The following is a 19,802-nucleotide window of genomic DNA, read 5'->3' on the forward strand; positions in this document are numbered from 1 at the left end:
TGCTGCTACCTCATATTATCCTTTTTGTTTTCTTAATTTTTGAAGAAAGTAGGTTGAACAAATGACGTATCAGATAAGAAATATAATTAGAGTTTAGGAAAGGTACCGATCTCCTAAGTCTAAGCCACCAATTTGATTATCTCTACACGAAAAGGCGAAACAACAATATCTCTGGACAAAGAGTAATATAGATGAGAAAATCTCTGTAGGTGGTCTCGAAGATGGGCTAGAGTAAAAGTCGTCAGCGCAGTCACAAGACGCAAATGAGGGGTGACCGAGTAGTGAAAAAGTAAAATCAAGAGGGGCTAGAGTTTTTAAGCGTGCATTTTAAGCTAGTTTGGTAAATAATATAACATGTCAAGGGTAAATTAGTAATTTAATAACATAATCAATGCGTATTTTAGTGTTTTATAGTTTGTTTTAAAATTGACTGACTAATCTAGATAGGGCAATGTGTTTAGTAGATTATTAAAGATAGATATAGGTATGCCAAAAAAAAAAAAAAAAAACAATAGGTTTTTTTTCCCTTATTTAGATTTTATTTCTAGGCTTTACATTTTGGACTTTTGAGGATTGGGTTAGGTGATATAAATGTGGACTACTGGGCTAAGACCCACAATAAAGGATGAAATGACAGAGGAAGAAAAGATTGGGCCAGGCCAGTACAATAATATGAAAAAGAGTTGGGTGGGTGAGGAGCCCTAGACAATAATTTCCAATCCAGCAATTCTCCACCGACAAAGAGAAATACCGAGAATTTTATTATCAGAAAAAGGACGAAGAGAAGGGAAGAGAAGCGAAGGCAAGCAAGGCGAAGCGAAATCGGAGGGTTTCGTTACTGGTACGACGCCTCTTCTTCTCCTTCTATGTGTTGATTTTTACTAAACTTTTTACATTACTGTGGAAAATTTCAAGCTATTATTCTATTCTGTGCTAGGGTTTTCAGAAGCATTGGTTTTCAAAGTGTTTTTTTTTTTTTTTTTAAATTTGTTTACTTCTTTCATTTATCGATTTAATAAAATACCCCCTGCTTTTGTTTTAGCAAATAATTGGCCTTTTTATTTTTGAATTTTGATGATAAAAGTCTCTCTCTTGTTATTTCATTTGTATAAATAAAATGTTTCTTTCAGATGGACATCCTCAAGATGCATAGACAGTTCTGTAAACTGCCGTTGCTTGCTAAAATTTGTAATTCTCTCTCCACCTTACATTCCCTCTTTTAATTAATTGTGTCTCAATTTTCACCAATATATGCAAATAATTTTGTTTTCCTATATCAGCTATCTTTCCGGTGTCTGTAGTTACTCTGTTGGGTATCGGCGCTCTGATTGCTCATGAGTATGTTTCACTCTGATGTTCAGATCTCAATTGACTAGTCATTACTCTTTATGCTAAATGAAGCTTTTGCATCTTTATTTATTTCTCAAAAAAGCCTTTGGATGATTTAAGTGTCAGTTCTGTAGAGTTTTCACTAATGCATCATTGTTGCAGCTTGTATTAATATTTGTACTCATATGATGTTCAAAATTTTGTATATGGCTATATCTAAGAGTTGTGTTGGAAGAATTGTATTATTTGGTATAATGTCTTAATTTGTTTGTTTGTTTCAATTACAGGAGAAATCAACTCGTGAAATATCTCCAAAAACGGTTTGTCTTCTTCCCTTGAAACTTCAATAGATTCTTTTCTCTTTATCTATTGGTCTCACCTTGTATCAGGTGGATAGTTAAATATCTCACCTTGACGTGTGCTCTTCATAATGGTCTATAAATTCCAATACTATGTCTTTGTGATGTGTTGTTTCTCTGGAGCATCGTCACTTCACACTGCACTACTTAAAAGATTGTCTCATGCATTCTCACTCACGAATCTTTATGCTTGCGGAGTTCTGCGGTTGGACTCTCCACACGCATTGATCTTTGGGTTGGGTTGTGGTGCACTTGGACTTCTAGGGTTTTGTTGTTTAGTGAGACTTGGGATACCTTGAGGTCTCTCTTTTTGGTCAACCCCAGGGCACTATAAAGAGAGACAAGATGTAAATTTCTTTACAGTATCTCTATTACAAATTCACCATACACCATTATCTTGTGGGCTTATGGAATTTATCACCAACAAATACACCTGCCATCCTCAAATTCCTCCTTTACATATCTCTTTCCCTTTGAAAATTTGTGTTGGCTTTTACTTACTCTTAAATCGAGACACAGATGATAAGTGTGTGAGAATTGTAACAAGTGGCCTTGGGTTTCCGAGGGTTTGTTGTTTGTCATGGTTGTTGCCACTCTCTCTCTTATAAGGCCGTCTTGGTGTCCAATCTAGCCTAATCTACTTGAATCTCCACTATCTTAGATGTCGTATCTCCATCTCTAAGTGCTTACACTTTATTTGTGACTCCATGAGTGAGTATTCCCTATATAATGGTAGGCAAGAGTACCATGACTTTTGTGTTTGACGTCACACTGACATGTTGGTGGTGTATGTTACGCTGCTAACAATTCCTTTTAGGTCCAAGGTATGCCCCTTTCAATCGTCTCTTGCTTTTCATGCATTAATTGTTGCCATTTCATTACAATGAATGCTTTACAATCAAGATTATGACAATACCAACTAAAATTTCTAATATTCTATTGAATTTTTTTAATTACACTGCCTTCATAATTTTGTATTTAATCCACCTAATTTTTTACAAAGTAGCACTTATGTGCCCCAAAGGTAAAGGAAGATTATTTTAGTGATTCGACGTGACAACTTTCACCTCACTTAATGTCTTTTGGGGTTGAGACATGCAATTATAATGTTACTTTGTCAATGTCATTGTTGATTTTGGAGATTTTGTTGTTGAACTTGTGGTCAAGTCAAGCTAAGTGGAGAACCATGCATAATGGCTATAAATTTTGAGATTTCACAAAAAAATTGCAAATGATCTGAACGTACATGTCCTAAATACTTTGTCATGTTTTTATTTGACTTGGAGCAAATTCACAAGTGTATCCCATATGATTTGAATGTTTGGAATACAATAGGAGTTCGTGAGCTTCAGTCGTCAGTAGTGCCTTTCAGGGTAAGGGTATGATTGGGAGGTGGTCAGAATCAATTTCTCCTATAGGCGTGGTAGTCTCTAGATATCTTTGAATGCCACTTTTTTAGCTCTCATCCAGAAGAAAAGGGGCAGTAGAAGTCTAGGATCTTAGACATATTAGTTTGGTGGGCAGTCTATTCAAACTCATAGCTGAAATAATAGTTGAAAACCTTGCTTTGAGATTAAGGAAGCAATGGATGGAGTGATCTCGAAAGTACAGAATACCTTTGTTGGTAGGCAACAACAAATTCTAGATTCGATTTTGATAACCAGCGAATGTGTTGATTTGATTCTCGACTGAGTAGTGGGGTATCAGGTGTGACTAATAAGCTTGGCATAGAGAAGTCTTACTACTATGTTAACTTGGGGCTTCTTGCTATACATTCTAGAGAGGATGGTTTTTGCGGGAAATGGAGGATGTGGATCAGATTTTGCATCTCTACGGTATGATTCTCAATGTTGGTGAATTGGGCACCTTCTGGATTCTTCTGTATCTCAAGGAGTCCAAGGCAGGGAGATCTTGTGTCCCCTTTGTTCATTTTTTGTGGTGTAGGCATTCAACATACTGATGAGGCAGGCCGTGGCTGTGGGATATAGCAGTGGCTTCAGGGTGGATAGAGGTCTTTCTAGTTAGATGGAGATTTCTCAAATCTCCTCTTTGTCGATGATATAATTTTATTTTGTGAGGCGAACAACGCTCACATGCGGCATCTTCGATGTGTTGTGGTTTGTTTCCAGACCATGTTGGCTCGTGTTCGTTTGGTAAGTAAATAATCCTAGATTGAATACATTTTTAGAGCTTCATATGCGAGATAGGGAATCAGTAGGCGTAGGTGTATTAGTGTGGGCTGGGATTTCTTTCCCAAATGCCATAGTAATTGCAGTAAAATGGGCTTTAAATATGTACTAAATCATACGAATATACAATATAATGGGCTTTAAATGAAATTTTGGAACTTCATAATTCAGCATATCGAAAAGCAAATCCCAAATGGATTGGTTGGATTATCCTTCTTTTTCTGCTGGAAAGGATAGGGTTTGGGGAAGATGGACGAAGTGGATCGAGTTTTGTATTTTCTCAGTGAGATTCTCGGTCCTCATAATCCATTCTCCAACGGGTTCTTCAGCAGTTAGTGGGGTTTGAGGCAAGTTAACCCTCTCTCTCCTTATTTGTTCATCATTGTAATAAAGGAGCTGAGAGTGAACAATGCCGAGCTCAGCTCGTTAAGCTTGTGAAAAAGCTTGTATAAGGCTTATATAGGTTTAATACTTATTTAAAGCCCAATATATTGTATACTTTGTGATCAAATATAATGTTGGGCTTTCCAACTACATGCTTTTAATTTTCCTGATTCTTATCCACAATGATGAAAATTGCTGTTGATGACTACTACAAGCACCCCCCAAAGTTGGGTCATGCCTTTCCATCAATTGCATAGATAGCCTCTAAACACTTTTAACACTGAGCATTCCTTTTTATGTAAGTCTCTAGTGCTTAGAATCTGAGCCACCATTCTCTAATAGAGAGTTGGAGGATTAAATCAACATGTCTTATATTGAAAACACTAGTTACCAATTCTTTTCTCCTTTTTTTAGTTGAATTTTTATTCAAACTTGCAACTTCATGAATTTCACTCCTATTATATGAAGTTGTGACGGCAAAATTAGAAGGATCCTCCACTTTCGTTACCCTTTAAAACAATATCCTTCTAGATGTCTTAGATCCACTGGATGAGTCCATAAAATCCACCATGCTTAAGCCTCCATGCCCATGAACGGCCTTGTTCTCACAAAGTTGATCGCTGGACCAAAACTTTTTAAGCTTGCGAATCTTCTCTAAGGAATCTGAAACTCTGCGCTGTGTAAGTTGGCAGAAAAGCCACGACCCTTAAAGGCAATAACTCCAGGAAAAAAAATGATTTCACTTGACTACAACCAGTGTAAACCAACCTAATCTCTTAAAGCACGAAAAGAAGGGCTCACGGGCACTTGTGAGTAAGGGTCATAACTAGTGCATTAAACAGTGTAACAAATTTAAACATTGCATCGCTCCTCTCCTGCTGTTTTTACATTATCTCAAATTTCCTCTTCTTTTGGGCATTTAAATTCTTCATTTTTAGTTCCTTATTCTTTTCGGTTAATGGTTTTATTATACTTATCAAAAAAGGAAAAAAAAAATGGTTTTATTATAGATCTACTGGGGATTATAGAGTTTTCTTTTTGTGTTTTATGGCTTTCGTATATCGGTCTCACTCCTCGCATAAGTGCTCTTTGAATGAACTTAACTTACTGAAACATAAAATAAAAAAATTCCATTCTGGGATGACTGTCCATTAAAATTAGTTTGAGAGTTTTGTTGGAAAGCAGGAGAGCATAGGGTAGAAGTCCGCTAGATATATTCTATTAATATTTCCGTTGTGAAATTGACATTAAAATTTGACGCCATAAACTATGATCAACTCATTTTTTTCCTTGAAAAGCGTTATCATCCTACCCAACCGAATTAAGATGAGAAATTGAATGCTATGGTTTAACTTGGTCATGGAGCACTAACTTTCGGAATTGATCCATATGTGTGGTTTGGTGTGTTATACTTATTTTACCCGAATGGATCACCCTTCAAGTAGGCGAATACTGATATCACTTGGACACCTGGGTCGTGAATTACTTCAGCAACATTTAATATTAATTTTGATGAAACCATGCTCGAGTCCCTTCCCCCTTTTTTTTAAAGCTTGTGCATCTTAAGGATTTGGATATTACACCAGTTTCATTTAATAGTAAGTCGAGAGTTCCATCTCTTCGTAAACCTCTTGTGTTTCATTTCCAAACATATTTCTCCTAATCCAGATATCACTATTTGAATTTCACGGTTTTTAGTATAAAATATTTAATTTAGGAATTGTTCTTAGGTGGTATAGGTTTTTATTTTTTTATTTTTTTATTTTTTTTATTTTTTATCCTTGCGAAGAAATTCACACTAGCCTTTAGTGGTTTCTTGAGATTATTTTGTTGTTGCGTTATTATTTTTTAATTATGTATATCTAACAAAAATTACTTTCTTTGCAATTGTTAATTTTTTTTCCCCAAATGATGGAAAATTTTATAGATATATATAAAAAAAAAAATACAGTTACAATTGAGGAAGAACCTCAAATAAAACACTTCCAACCTTAACCTTAAGACAAGGAAGGAAATCAGAGAGTCAAAACCCCTAAAGAAACTATCAAACATATGAAAACACAATCCTTAGCTGTTTGTTTCGGACATTTTCATTGGCTAATTAATGCACCAAAGTGGTTGTACGCTGTTCAACATTCTGAAAGACTCTTGGATGCCACTTCAGAAGATCCTCCAAACCATTCCAAACCTGCTTAGCATATGAGCATTGACAGAAAACATGATCTGTATGTTCTTCTTTGCAATTGTTTTGTTTCTTTGATATTACTATTTTTTTATTGCATTATGTTTGCCTTTTTTAATAGTATAAATACAAAAAGGTATTGTGCGCACGTGTTATGTTATATAATACATGCTAGTTATTGTTCCTTGTTGATCTGATTAATACAATATTTCTTTTCAGGAATCGTGGTTTATGAGCAAGAGAAGATGATGACAATGGAATAGTCCTTTTCTAGGGGCAGAATAATTATGATGAGCACTACTAAACTGTGCACTACTAAACTGTGCACGCCTTCTATGAGTTTGTGTTAAGAGATTGCTGGAAAATATTCTATGGATTTTTGTGTTGAAAGATTGCTGGAAATTATTCTATGGATTTCTTTTAATGTAATAGCATTTTGATCTCAACTTTGTCATGTTTTCATGTCCAATTTTTTTTTTTTTTTTTTTTTTTTAACTATTATTATATGACAAGAAAACAGTCATGCGGCATCTACAGAGGCAAGAAACACTATAACACATACACCCATGAAGAACCATCACAAACAAGAAAACAACCAAATAGCCCCAGACAACCTATCACTAAGCTAGGTTATGACCCCGATGATGATAATATCCTAAAGCTTAAAAGGTGTCCGGAGCATGATTAAGATTGAGAGGAATCCGAATTTGAGCAAATAGAGGAGCTTGACAACGATGATCCCTCTGAGTTGATCCCTCTGAGTTGTGTCCTCTGTAGATAAACTGATTGGTTCTATCTCCACCGAAATTAGTTGATCCCTCTGAGTTGTGTCCTCTGTAGATAAACTGATTGGTTCCATCTCCACCGAAATTAACGTCATCCCCTGGAGCCACTCAATAATTCCTTGCTCCATCACCACCTTAGACAGCACCATAGGATGAAAGAAAGTGGAATAAAAAATGCACTAAACCCTGGAGCAGTGTCGTCCTCGGACAACAGAATGGGCTCCTTCTCAACCATCGTTAACGTCAAACCCCTGAAGCCTTGCTCCAAAACTCTCTCAGGCGAAGTACCCAAAGAAAGAGAAACAACAAACACAATAACACACCACCGTGGATACAACAAAGAAAATAAAGTAGATGTATGATAAGCACATAGAAAAAGCACACTAGATAAAACCATAGAAAAGCATAGTCTCCAAAAAAAAAAAAAAAGAAAAAAAAAACCGATAATCATCACCATAGACCCAGTTCCAGTGCAGTACAACTGACACAGGTTGAAAAAACAACCATACACATTTCGAGGGAGGATTAAATATTGAAGAGCAGATAGAGAAGCGTACATCATACGGTATTGAACCCCAACCACGCACATAAGCGGAATACTGCCAAAAAGAAGAAAAATGAACTTACGTATTAGAGCCGACAACAAAGACGACAGATGATTATTTGAAATAATCTTGTGTGTGGGGTCCACCACCAATCATCCCGAGCCTTTCACAAGAATCAACCTTGACCTCACGCATGAAGTCAACACCAATCGATCCGACAACACCATTGTCGACCTCAGAAGCCGACAATCCAAAAGTCCCATACTAGCTCCAAGCCACAAACCGGCATCCTAAAAACTCCTACGACGAGTAATCCAACTGAAACTGTGAAGGCACCGATAGGACCAACCCATCCTCCTCTGCACCCAGAGCATAGATCGTAGATAAATAGAGACCGAAAATATCCACTGAAATGAGAAGACCAACCACAACCCAATACAACTCCAGCAAAATTCACACCAGAGATCACGAGCAAGCACCCCCAAATTCCACAACTGAATCACACCTCCACCTCCAAAAAACCCTCCAGAAAGAGAGATCAAGATACGCAACAGGGTAGAATTGACAGGAAGGAGAGGAATCGTGCACCACCAAAATACCCAAATGATGAGCATCGTATTTGGATATTGCACTAGTTTCGTTTAATAGTAAGTCGAGAGTTCCATCTCTTCGAAAACTTCTCGTGCTTCATTTCCAAACATATTTCTCCAAATCCAGATATCACCATTTGAATTTCACGGTTTTTAGTATAAAAAAGTTTAATTTAAAAATTGTTCTTAGGTGGTATAGTTTTATTTACTTATTTATTTTTTAGCCTTGCGAAGAAACTCACATTAGTCTTTAGTGGTTTCTTGAGATTATTTTGTTGTCGCATTATTATTTTTTAATTATGTATATCTAACAAAAATTACTTTCTTTGCAATTGCTAATTTTTTTTTTTTCCCCAAATGATGGAAAATTTTATAGATATACTTACAGTCGAGGAAGAACCTCAAATAAAACACTTCCAACCTTTAGACAATGAAGGAAATCACATAGTCAAAACCCCTAGGAAACTATCAAACATATGAGAACTTGGTCCTTAGTAGTTTGTTTCTGACATTATCATTGGCTAATTAATGCACCAAAGTTGTTGTACACTGTTTAACATTCTGAAAGACTCCTGGCTGCCACTTCAGAAGATCCTCCAAACCACTCCAAACTTGCTTAGCCTATGAGCATTGACAGAAAATATGATCTGTATGTTCTTCTTTGCAATTATTTTTGTTTCTTTGATATTATTATTTTTTTTATTGCATTATGTTTGCCTTTTTTAATAGAAAAAATACAAAAAGGTATTGTGCGCACGTGTTATGTTATATCCTAGTTTTCTAAAAATTAAAATATGTTTTATGTTGCTGTACACACAAATTTTGTTCTCTGTAAATAAAAACAAAATATGGGCAAAATATAATATTTTATTAATTTATAAAAATCGAAGTACAATCCTCTGTAATACTATTCTTTGCAAAGAATACTGTCCTCTGATTCGATCTCCTTTTTGGTTGGTTGGATCCAAGAGCTGCACGAGCTTGATCTTGAATCACCGTGGAATTTGGATGAAGAACGGTACGATTTGATGTGCTTGTTGTCAATCACCGTGGAATTTGATGAAGAACGGCATGATTTGATGTGCTTGGTATTCTTCGTATTTGAGTTTGGATGTTGGGGATGAGATTCTGTATTTCTCTCTAGAATTCTGGATTTCTGAATTCTGAATTTGTGTCTGAATTTTTGAACTTCTAAATTCTGAATTTGTGTCCGAATTTCTTGACTTATGAATTTTGAATTTGTGTTCGAATTTCTAGACTTATGAATTCTGAATTTGTGTCCTTTGTTGAATTTGAGGAAGAACGACATGTCTATGGATGTGCTTGTTATTCTTCGTTTTCAGAGAGGAGAGAATTTATTGAATTCGGGGAAGAACGGCACGACTTTGGATGTGCTTGGTGTTCTTCGCCTTCAGGCTTGTCCTCGGGATTTCTGGCCTTCTGGATTTCTGATTCTCTCAATTTCTGGACCTTCTGAATTTCTGGACTCTGAATTTGTATACCTCTTCCTTTTTCCTCCAGGCCTCTATTTATAGGTTTCATGGATCCATAGGATGATGGCACGTGTCATTGTCTGATAAGGATAAAATCATAACTGGGCCGGGCTGGGTATATTATGATAATTTTCCTTAAAAATAATTATTCCAAAAATGTTTTATTAGGAATAATTATCTTTTTATTTAACTATCTGAGCTGGGCTAATTAAATAATTTAAGTGGACCAAGTTTAGGCCAATTAAATAACTTAATTAAACATTGACTCATATTAAATTGGTTAATTTGTCAAAACCAAAGCCCACTAAAATTTCAGTGTCTACAAATTGCCCGCACTTCGAGTCCTACGTTTGACATGACTTGTCTCCTTTTTCAAGTGGGACTTGAAGTATCCAACTTGATCTTTGAATCTATAAAGTTTTATTTTTATTTTTATTTGTTTACTTTCCTATCTAACTTTGGATTGTAAGATTTCCTCTTTCGCTTTTCTATCCCACTTTGGATTGTAAAATATGATTGCAAGGTTTCCTCTTTCACTTTTCTACCCAATTTTGGATTGGAATTTTATTTTCTTATTTGAACTGAATTATACAAATCCTAGTACAAATAGGAAATATTTGGTTTCCTATATATTCTACCAATATTATAGGGTTTGACATCAATTTCAATAGCCTCTAAAGACTTGTTAAACTACAACCTCTGAAGACTGTGTTGGATTGAGGTATTAGCTCGAACAAATAATCGGTATGGTTTTTTTTTTTTTTTCTCTCTCTTTTTTCACACACTTTTTTTATTTATTTATTTTTTTTCTTGCACTTTTTTTTTTCGCACTTTTTTTTTTTTTTTCTTTGAGGATTCGAAAGGACCTTTCCTATTAACATTAATGAGAATTTTGTCAATTGAAGATGTATTCAAATGTTTGATCCTGACAATGAACATTGTTCATCTCATTGGACATGCACGACCGTATGCGAAGTCGCCAACTTTGGTCTTGATCAGATTAATGAAGAATCTATTGTCTCTGAAGCCTTGATACTAAATTCTTCACTTCATGAGAGAGTTGTTGAAGAAAACCAGTTTTCACTCTTGGGTCTCAATGTTCAGGAGAAGGAAGTATCATGGAGTATTCCCTGTATACTTTCTACTGAATTGCCACACACCGAACTATATTGGGAGTAGTTAGAAGAAGTCTTGGCGCGTTTCCACGACTTTCTATCAAAACAACAATTATATGGTGCTCTATTCGCCTCCCTATTTTCATATGATTGTCATGAAGATGTATTCAAAGCATTCCTTGAATGTTGGTGCCCAGCCACTAATACTTTTCATTGTTTTATTGGCGAGCTATCCATTTTCCCTTCGACATTTATATATGCTAGGCGGTCTCCCTTATCAAGAAAAAATTTCTATCAAAACAACAACTATATGGTGCTCTATTCGCCTCCTTATTTTCATATGATCGCCATAAAGATGTATTCAAAGCGTTCCTCGAATGTTGGTGCCCAGCCACTAATATTCTCCATGGTTCTATTAGCGATGCCTTGTTTATCCTCCCTTTTGGGCTATGACAAAATAATGAATTTGATTCATTTATTTTGCTATTCACAGTTTATACTATTGCGAGTCAGGAGTGATGATTTTTTTTTTTTTTTTTTTTTTGTCGTACTGAATTTAGAATAAAATCCTAAGCTGCCTACGTACCCTCAAAAGTGGGATCAAGTCATCACGTAGTTCAAGAGAGAGAATTGATTTTTTTTTAATTATTTTATTTTTTTTTTTTAATTTTTTTAATTTTTTTTTTTTTTTTTGCGATCACAGTTTTAACTCATGTGGGCCAGGAGCATAGTGCAATTTAAGCTCATACGATCAGGAGCATAGCCTTCATTGGTAGTAACGCTTCAGGAACTTGCCATTAATGGGCACCACAACTGACTCAGTCACATCAATTTGCCTTTCTTCTACAGAGAGTCCCCTCGATCGGAACCACAAATATATATCATCCTTTATCGCATTGTGAAGGAAGAAGTTAGACAAAGTAGGAGTGAAAGATCACAATGTGGATGTACCACCTTCATGTTCGCACCATGCATCCAACTTCATTCTTTCATTGGGTCTTTAGTTCTTCTGCAGTTCACCAAGAATCAAGACTATGATTTGGCAGCGTTTCACGTATGGGCATGGAATTCTTTCCTCGACAACATTTAAAAGGTGTACTTTGGCACTTTCGTTTCTACTGACAGTGGGCGTTCTTTTCACATAAAGACATCACCGCAACCTTCGGGCCTGTTGTTGCGTCATCTTGCAAGAACTGACTTGTTTGGCCATGTATTTGAAGTTGTTCCACTCATATCAATCTCTTGAGTACTCCATTGCTTCATTGAACGGAAAGAAGAAAGATTGATCCATGCACTGGGGCCACAAGTAACATGGCAAGAAGCAGTTTCAGAAGGTTTGAGGAGGTAAACAACATGCTTCAGTGTGATATATCACAGGTGAAATACCCATTAACTTTTGCTTTGAAGGGTGTCCTGGCTGAAGATTGGAGATGCCACACATACAAATAGGATATATTTTCCTCTTCGTCAAACTTCCTCCTTGGGTCTCTCACTTGCTTATGACTATCAGAAGATACCACTCTCGTGGCTGTAGATTGGCTTGCTTCGTCATCACATACCAAAGCATCAGTGCCTTCAAACTTCCCATTGTGACAGTTGATTTATGACATTCATCACCTCCCTCTGTATCAATAATGATAGTTGATGGCTTCACGTGATGGTAGTGTTATTATGAGAACTCATAGACTATGAAATCAGGCGAGCTTCAGTTCAGGCCGGCGAAGAACTCCTTTCAACGTGAAGTATGGTGAATAACTCCGTCAACGTGAAGATTGGCGAACAACTCCTGTCAACGTGAAGATTGGCGTGCATAAATTTTTTTTTTTTTTTCTTTCAGCAATATCTTGACAGAAGGCCAATTTTTTTTTTTTTTATCAACACCTCGATGATGAGCAGATTTTTTTTTTTCCTTTCAACGACACCTTAGCAGTAAGTCAAAATTTTGTTGCAGCAATACCTCGGCGGCGAGGAGATTTTTTTTTTTTTCATGACAGCTTGATCGATGACGAACCAGATTCTTCAGCAACGCCTAGGCAATAAGTCGAATTTATTTATTTCTTCCAGCCACACCTCAACAACAAACCAAATTCTTCAGCGACGCCTTGGCGGCAAATCATTTTATTAGCGACACCTTGACGTCGAACCAAAAATCTTTTCCTTTGCAACGACATTCTGGTGACGAAGCAAAATTATTCTTTGCAATTATACTTTGTCGACGGATCAAATTTTCTTTTGCAGCTACAATTCGGCGACGAACCAAAATTATTGTTTGCAGCTACACTTTGGCGGCGGACCTAATTTCTTTTTTTGCAACTACAATTTGGCAATAGACTGAAATTTCTTTTACAGCTACAATTTGGTGGCGTGCCAAGTTGACAAGGTGCGATGAACACTTTTGATATTGCATGATGAGTGACAATAATATCTTGACAGCAAGTGAAGTTGACAAATTGCGATTAGCCCTTTTGATATCTTATGACGAGCACACTTTGCCATTTTGCAACTCCAAGGAGATTTTTTTTTTTTTTTTTTTTTTGTGGACTGAACTTGGAACAGACCTCCAAGATACCTACGTACTTTGAATAGGGATCAAGTCATTACGTAGTTCAATTTTTTTTTTTTTTTTCGAAAACAGTTTCTACTCGTGTCAAGAAGTGTCATTTTTTTTCAGGTAGACAGTTTAAACTCGTATCAAGGAGTGTCATTTTTTTTTTTTTGGAGACAATTTAACATTGTATCAAGAAGTTCTTTTTTTTTTTTTTTTTTTTTTTTTTATGTAGACAGTTTAAACTCGTGTCAAAGAGTGTCATTTTTTTTTTTTGGAGATAGTTTAAACTCGTATCAAGGAGTTCTTGATTTTTTTTAGGTAGACAGTTTAAACTCGAATCAAGGAGCTCTTAATATTTTTTTTTCAAGTAGACAGTTTAAACTCGTGTCAAGGAGTGTCATCGACAGTTTAGGCTCGTATATGGGAGCACTTCAACTTTAATTATTCTTTAACTTTCCAAAAATCAAACGATAATCCAAGCCTATGCGGGTATGGACTATCTCGTCATCACTTTGAGGATTTTCTTCTTGGTTTCCTTGACTTAATGCCCCTTGTGATTTTGCATTTTTGGTTGAAGTTATTGTTGTAACACGGTGCGTTTCTTGATGTAAGTCTTTCGAGATGATCCTTACAATAAAAGATGAAGCTATTTCGTCATCCGAGTTAGGAAGTATATTATCTTCTTCTTCGGACTCACTTTTCTCATCTTCTTGAAGGTTGTCGGATATATCAGGAACATCTTCCCTAGCACCATGATTTTCCCTGCTAAGCTCCAAGTTGTGGGCTCGAGTAACAAGCTCTTCAAATGTGCGAGGTTTAATCCCTTGTAGGATATAAAGAAGCCCCAATGCATTCCTTGCATACACATTTCCACAGCAGAGATTTCTGACAATCGGTCTTTACAATCAAGACTGAGTGCTCGCCACCGATTAATGTAGTCGATTACAAGCTCATCCTTCCATTACTTCATGTCAGTCAATTCTATCATACTAACAGTACGACGAATGCTATAGAACCTGTTCAAGAATTCTTGTTCCATTTGGTCCCAACTATCAATTGATTCTGACTTCAGGTCGGTGTACCATTCGAACGCGTTTCCTTTAAGAGAGTCGACAAACTGTTTAACTAGTAAGTCCCCATCAGTTCCGGTATTGTTGCAAGTCTCGACAAAATGGGCAATGTGTTGCTTGGGGTTGCCTTTTCTGTCAAATTGTTGAATTTTCAGAGGTTGGTATCCTACATGCATCCTCATACTATCGATTCTCTTTGTATAGGGCTTTGAGTATATGAGAGTGCTCAGTGAGATGCCTCTATATTGGGCTCGGATTGTATTCGTTATCATATTTTGCAATTGTTCGACAGATAATGAAGAGACTGAAGAAGCATTATTGGTTTGACCAGTCGCCTGTTTTGTCACTGGCGTCTGTTTAGGGTCCTCCATGCGAGTACCTTGTGTTGTAAAAGTAGGATTCCCCGTCGACAGTGCTGTGGAAGATGTAGGATTCCCAGACGGCACTAGTGATTCACCGAAGGTCTGAACTTCCAATTTGTTCATCAGTGTAGCGATTTGCAAGTCCTTCTCTGCAACAGTCTTTGTGAGGTTCTCAATAGCACGAGACATAATTGATAGTTGTTCCTTTACCGTGGCTGTTCCAATCATCATAGCAACGACCACATCTGAGTATGATAGGCCTTGAGAGTCAACGTTCCTTGAAGTGATTGATTGCTCTGAAGTCTGACGTGGTGACTCTGGGGGTGAACCGATACTAGAGTGAGCTTCAGAGATGGATTAAAGTGAGTTTGGTGGCAGAACCTCCCCTGGAACAACGTCAAGGTTCTTGAAATGTTGAGTTTTCATGTTCGCCAGCTTTGCAGGATTAGCTTGCACCAAGTCTTGCTAACATCTGGATAAAGCGATTGCCTGGGATTGCTCCGTGTAATAGGGCCACCTAAGGTACTTCCATCACTTAATGTGTTTTTGGCCTTCGTGCCACTTTTTATGGTGGTTTTGGTGTTAACCTTTGCAGCAACGATGTTCTTTGGGGCTTTCTTGTCAGTCTGAGCCTTAAAGGGAGTTATAGAGTTTGACAGAGAAGAAACTTGACGGTAGAAGAAAGAGATAAGAGGCAAAAGATGTCCCACCGGGCGTGCCAAAAATTTATACACACAAATTTTGTTCTCTGCAAATAAAGACAAAATATAGGCAAAATATAATATTTTATTAATTTATGAAAATCGGAGTACAATCCTCTGTAATATTATTCTTTGCAAAGAATACGGTCCTTTGATTCGGTCTCCTTTTTGGTTGGTTGGATCTAAGGGCTGCACGAGCTTGATCTTGAATCACGGTGGAATTTGGATGAAGAATGGCATAATTTGATGTGCTTATTGTTGATCATCGTGGAATTTGATGAAGAACGATACGATTTGATGTGTTTGGTATTCTTCGTATTTGGGTTTGGATGTTAGGGATGAGATTTTGTATTTCTCTTTAGAATTCTGGATTTCTGAATTCTGAATTTGTGTCTAAATTTTTGGACTTCTGAATTCTGAATTTGTGTCTGAATTTTTGGACTTCTGAATTCTGAATTTGTGTCTGAATTTCTAGACTTATGAATTTTGAATTTGTGTCATTTGTTGAATTTGAGGAAGAACGACACGTCTTTGGTTGTGCTTGTTGTTCTTCGTCTTCAGAGAGGAGAGAATTTGTTGAATTTGATGAAGAACGGCACGACTTTGGATGTGCTTGGTGTTCTTCGCCTTCAGGTTTGCCCTCGGAATTTCTGGCCCTCTGGATTTCTGAGTCTCTCAATTTTTAGACCTTCTGGATTTTTGGACTCTGAATTTGTGTACCCCTTCCTTCTTCCTCCAGGCCTCTATTTATAGGCTTCGTGGATCCATAGGATGATGACACGTGTTATCGCCTGATAAGGATAAAATCATAACTGGCCGGGCCGGGTATATTATGATAAATTTCCTTAAAAATAATTATTCCAAATATATTTTATTTAGAATAATTATCTTTTTATTTAACCATCTGGGATGGGCTAATTAAATAATTTAAGTGGACCAAGCTTAGGTCAATTAAAAAAGTTAATTAAACATTGACTCATATTTAATGGGTTAATTTGTCAAAACCAAAGTCCACTAAAATTTTAGTGTCTATAGTTGTTGTTATGGTCGTTTTGTCTAATTGGTGTACAATAAATGGCAGTTATTGTTCCTTGTTGATGTGATTTTTGCAATAGTACTTTTTGTTCTGGTACCGAAAGGCTTCTCTTTGACCCAAAAGACAAAATATTTATTTTTAGGTATCCTGATTTATGAGCAAGAGATGATGATGACAATGGAATAGTCCTATTCTAAGGGCAGAATAATAATGATGAGCACTACAAAACTACGCACGCCTTCTATGAATTTGTGTTGAAAGATTGTTAGAAATTATTCTATGGATATCTTTTAACTCAATAGCATTTTTATGTCAACTTTGTCATGTTTAATGTGTTTAGTAGATTATTAAAGATAGATATAGGTATGCCAAAAAAAAATATCACAATAGTTTTTTTTTTTTTTTTCCCTATTTTGATTTTATTTCTAGGCTTTACATTTGGGACTTTTGAGGATTGGTTTAGGTGATATAAATGTGGACTACTGGGCTAAGACCCACAATAAAGGATAAAATGACAGAGGAAGAAAAAGATTGGGCCAGGCCAGTACAATAATATGAAAAAGAGTCGGGTGGGTGAGGAGCCCAAGACAATGATTTCCAATCCAGCAATTCTCCACCCACAAAGAGAAATACCGAGAATTTTATTATCAGAAAAAGGACGAAGAGAAGGGACGAGAAGCGAAGGCAAGCAAGGCGAAGCGAAGTCGGAGGGTTTCGTTACTGGTACGACGCCTCTTCTTCTCCTTCCATGTGTTGATTTTTACTAAACTTTTTACATAACTGTAGAAAATTTCAAGCTATTATTCTGTTCCGTTCTAGGGTTTTCAGAATCATTGGTTTTCAAAGTGCTTTTTTTTTTTTTTTTTTTTTTCAAAATTTGTTTACTTCTTTCATTTATCGATTTAATAAAATACCCCCCTGCTTTTGTTTTAGCAAATAATTGGCCTTTTTATTTTTGAATTTTGATGATAAAAGTCTCTCTCTTGTTATTTCATTTGCATAAATAAAATGTTTCTTTCAGATGGATATCATCAAGATGCGTAGACAGTTCTCTAAACTGCCGTTGCTTGCTAAAATTTGTAATTATTTCTTCACCTTACATTCCCTCTTTTAATTAATTGTGTCTCAATTTTCACCAATATATGCAAATAATTTTGTTTTCTTATATCAGCTATCTTTCCGGTGTCTGTAGTTACTCTGATGGGGATCGGCGCTCTGATTGCTCATGAGTACGTTTCACTCTGATGTTCAGATCTCAATTGACTAGTCATTACTTTTTATGCTAAATGAAGTTTTTGCATCTTTATTTATTTCTCAAAAAAGCCTTTGGATGATTTAAGTGTCAGTTCTGTAGAGTTTTCACTAATGCATCATTGTTGCAGCTTGTATTAATATTTGTACTCATATGATGTTCAAAATTTTGTATATGGCTATATCTAAGAGTTGTGTTGGAAGAATTGTATTATTTGGCATAATGTCTTAATTTGTTTGTTTGTTTCAATTACAGGAGAAATCAACTCGTGAAATATCTCCAAAAACGGTTTGTCCTCTTCTCTTGAAACTTCAATAGATTCTTTTCTTTTTATCTATTGGTCTCGCCTTGTATCAGGTGGATAGTTAAATATCTCACCTTGACGTGTGGTCTTCATAATGGTCTACAAATTCTAATACTATGTCTTTGTGATGTGTTGTTTCTCTGGAGCATCTTCACTTCACACTGCACTACTTAAAAGATTGTCTCATGCATTCTCACTCACGAATCTTTATGCTTGCGGAGTTCTGCGGTTGGACTCTCCACACGCATTGATCTTTGGGTTGGGTTGGGGTGCACTTGGACTTCTAGGGTTTTGTTGTTTAGTGAGACTTGGGATACCTTGAGGTCTCTCTTTTTGGTCAACCCCAGGGCACTATAAAGAGAGACAAGATGTAAATTTCTTTACAGTATCTCTATTACAAATTCACCACACACCATTATCTTGTGGGCTTATGGAATTTATCACCAACAAATGCACCTGTCATCCTCAAATTCCTCCTTTACATATCTCTTTCCCTTGGAAAATTTGTGTTGGCTTCTACCTACTCGTAAATCGTGACACAGATGATAAGTGTGTGAGAATTGTCACAAGTGGCCTTGGGTTTTCGAGGGTTTGTTGTTTGTCATGGTTGTTGCCACTCTCTCTCTTATAAGGCCGTCTTGGTGTCCAATCTGGCCTAATCTACTTGAATCTCCACTATCTTAGATGTCGTATCTCCATCTCTAAGTGCTTACACTTTATTTGTGACTCCATGAGTGAGTATTCCCCAAATAATGGTAGGCAAGAGTACCATGACTTTTGTGTTTGACGTCACACTGACATGTTGGTGGTGTATGTTACGCTGCTAACAATTCCTTTTAGGTCCAAGGTATGCCCCTTTCAATCGTCTCTTGCTTTTCATGCATTAATTGTTGCCATTGCATCACAATGAATGCTTTACAATCAAGATTTTGACAATACCAACTAAAATTTCTAATATTCTATTGAATTTTTTTAATTACAATGCCTTCATAATTTTGTATTTAATCCACCTAATTTTTTACAAAGTTGCACTTATGTGCCCCAAAGGTAAAGGAAGATTATTTTGGTGATTCGACGTTACAACTTTCACTTCACTTAATGTCTTTCGGGGTTAAGACATGCAATTATAATGTTACTCTGTCAATATCATTGTTGATTTTGGAGATTTTGTTGTTGAACTTGTGGTCAAGTCAAGCTAAGTGGAGAACCATGCATGATGGCTAGTTCGCACATTGCTTGTGTTCTTTTAAGGTCTCTAAAGCAATGGTCAAGTGCTTCTCATGTTCATCTATAAACTTTGAGATTTCATGAAAAAATTGCAAATGATCTGAACATACATGCCCTAAATACTTTGTCATGTTTTTATTTGACTTGGAGCAAATTCACGAGTGTATCCCATATGATCTGAATGTTTGGAATACAATAGGAGTTCGTGAGCTTCAGTCCTCAGTAGTGCCTTTCAGGGTAAGGGTGTGATTGGGAGGTGGTCAGAATCAATTTCTTCTTTAGGCGTGGTAGTTTCTAGATATCTTTGAATGCCACTTTTTTAGCTCTCATC

At 36.4% G+C, this 19,802-nt stretch overlaps 1 long non-coding RNA gene across 1 annotated transcript; it reads left to right on the top strand.

Annotated features, from left to right (window-relative positions):
• Window positions 1-1,287: 1,287 nt before the first annotated feature.
• On the top strand, window positions 1,288-16,918 carry LOC132302202 (uncharacterized). Its single transcript, XR_009480768.1, has 3 exons — window positions 1,288-1,338; window positions 1,617-1,649; window positions 16,831-16,918. It is a non-coding gene; the product is annotated as an uncharacterized LOC132302202 (long non-coding RNA).
• Window positions 16,919-19,802: the final 2,884 nt, after the last annotated feature.

The sequence above is a fragment of the Cornus florida genome, unplaced genomic scaffold, assembly GCF_030987335.1.
Source record: "Cornus florida cultivar Cherokee Brave unplaced genomic scaffold, ASM3098733v1 CherokeeBrave_3.0.0_Hap2_Chr04, whole genome shotgun sequence".
NCBI classification, from domain to species: domain Eukaryota; kingdom Viridiplantae; phylum Streptophyta; class Magnoliopsida; order Cornales; family Cornaceae; genus Cornus; species Cornus florida.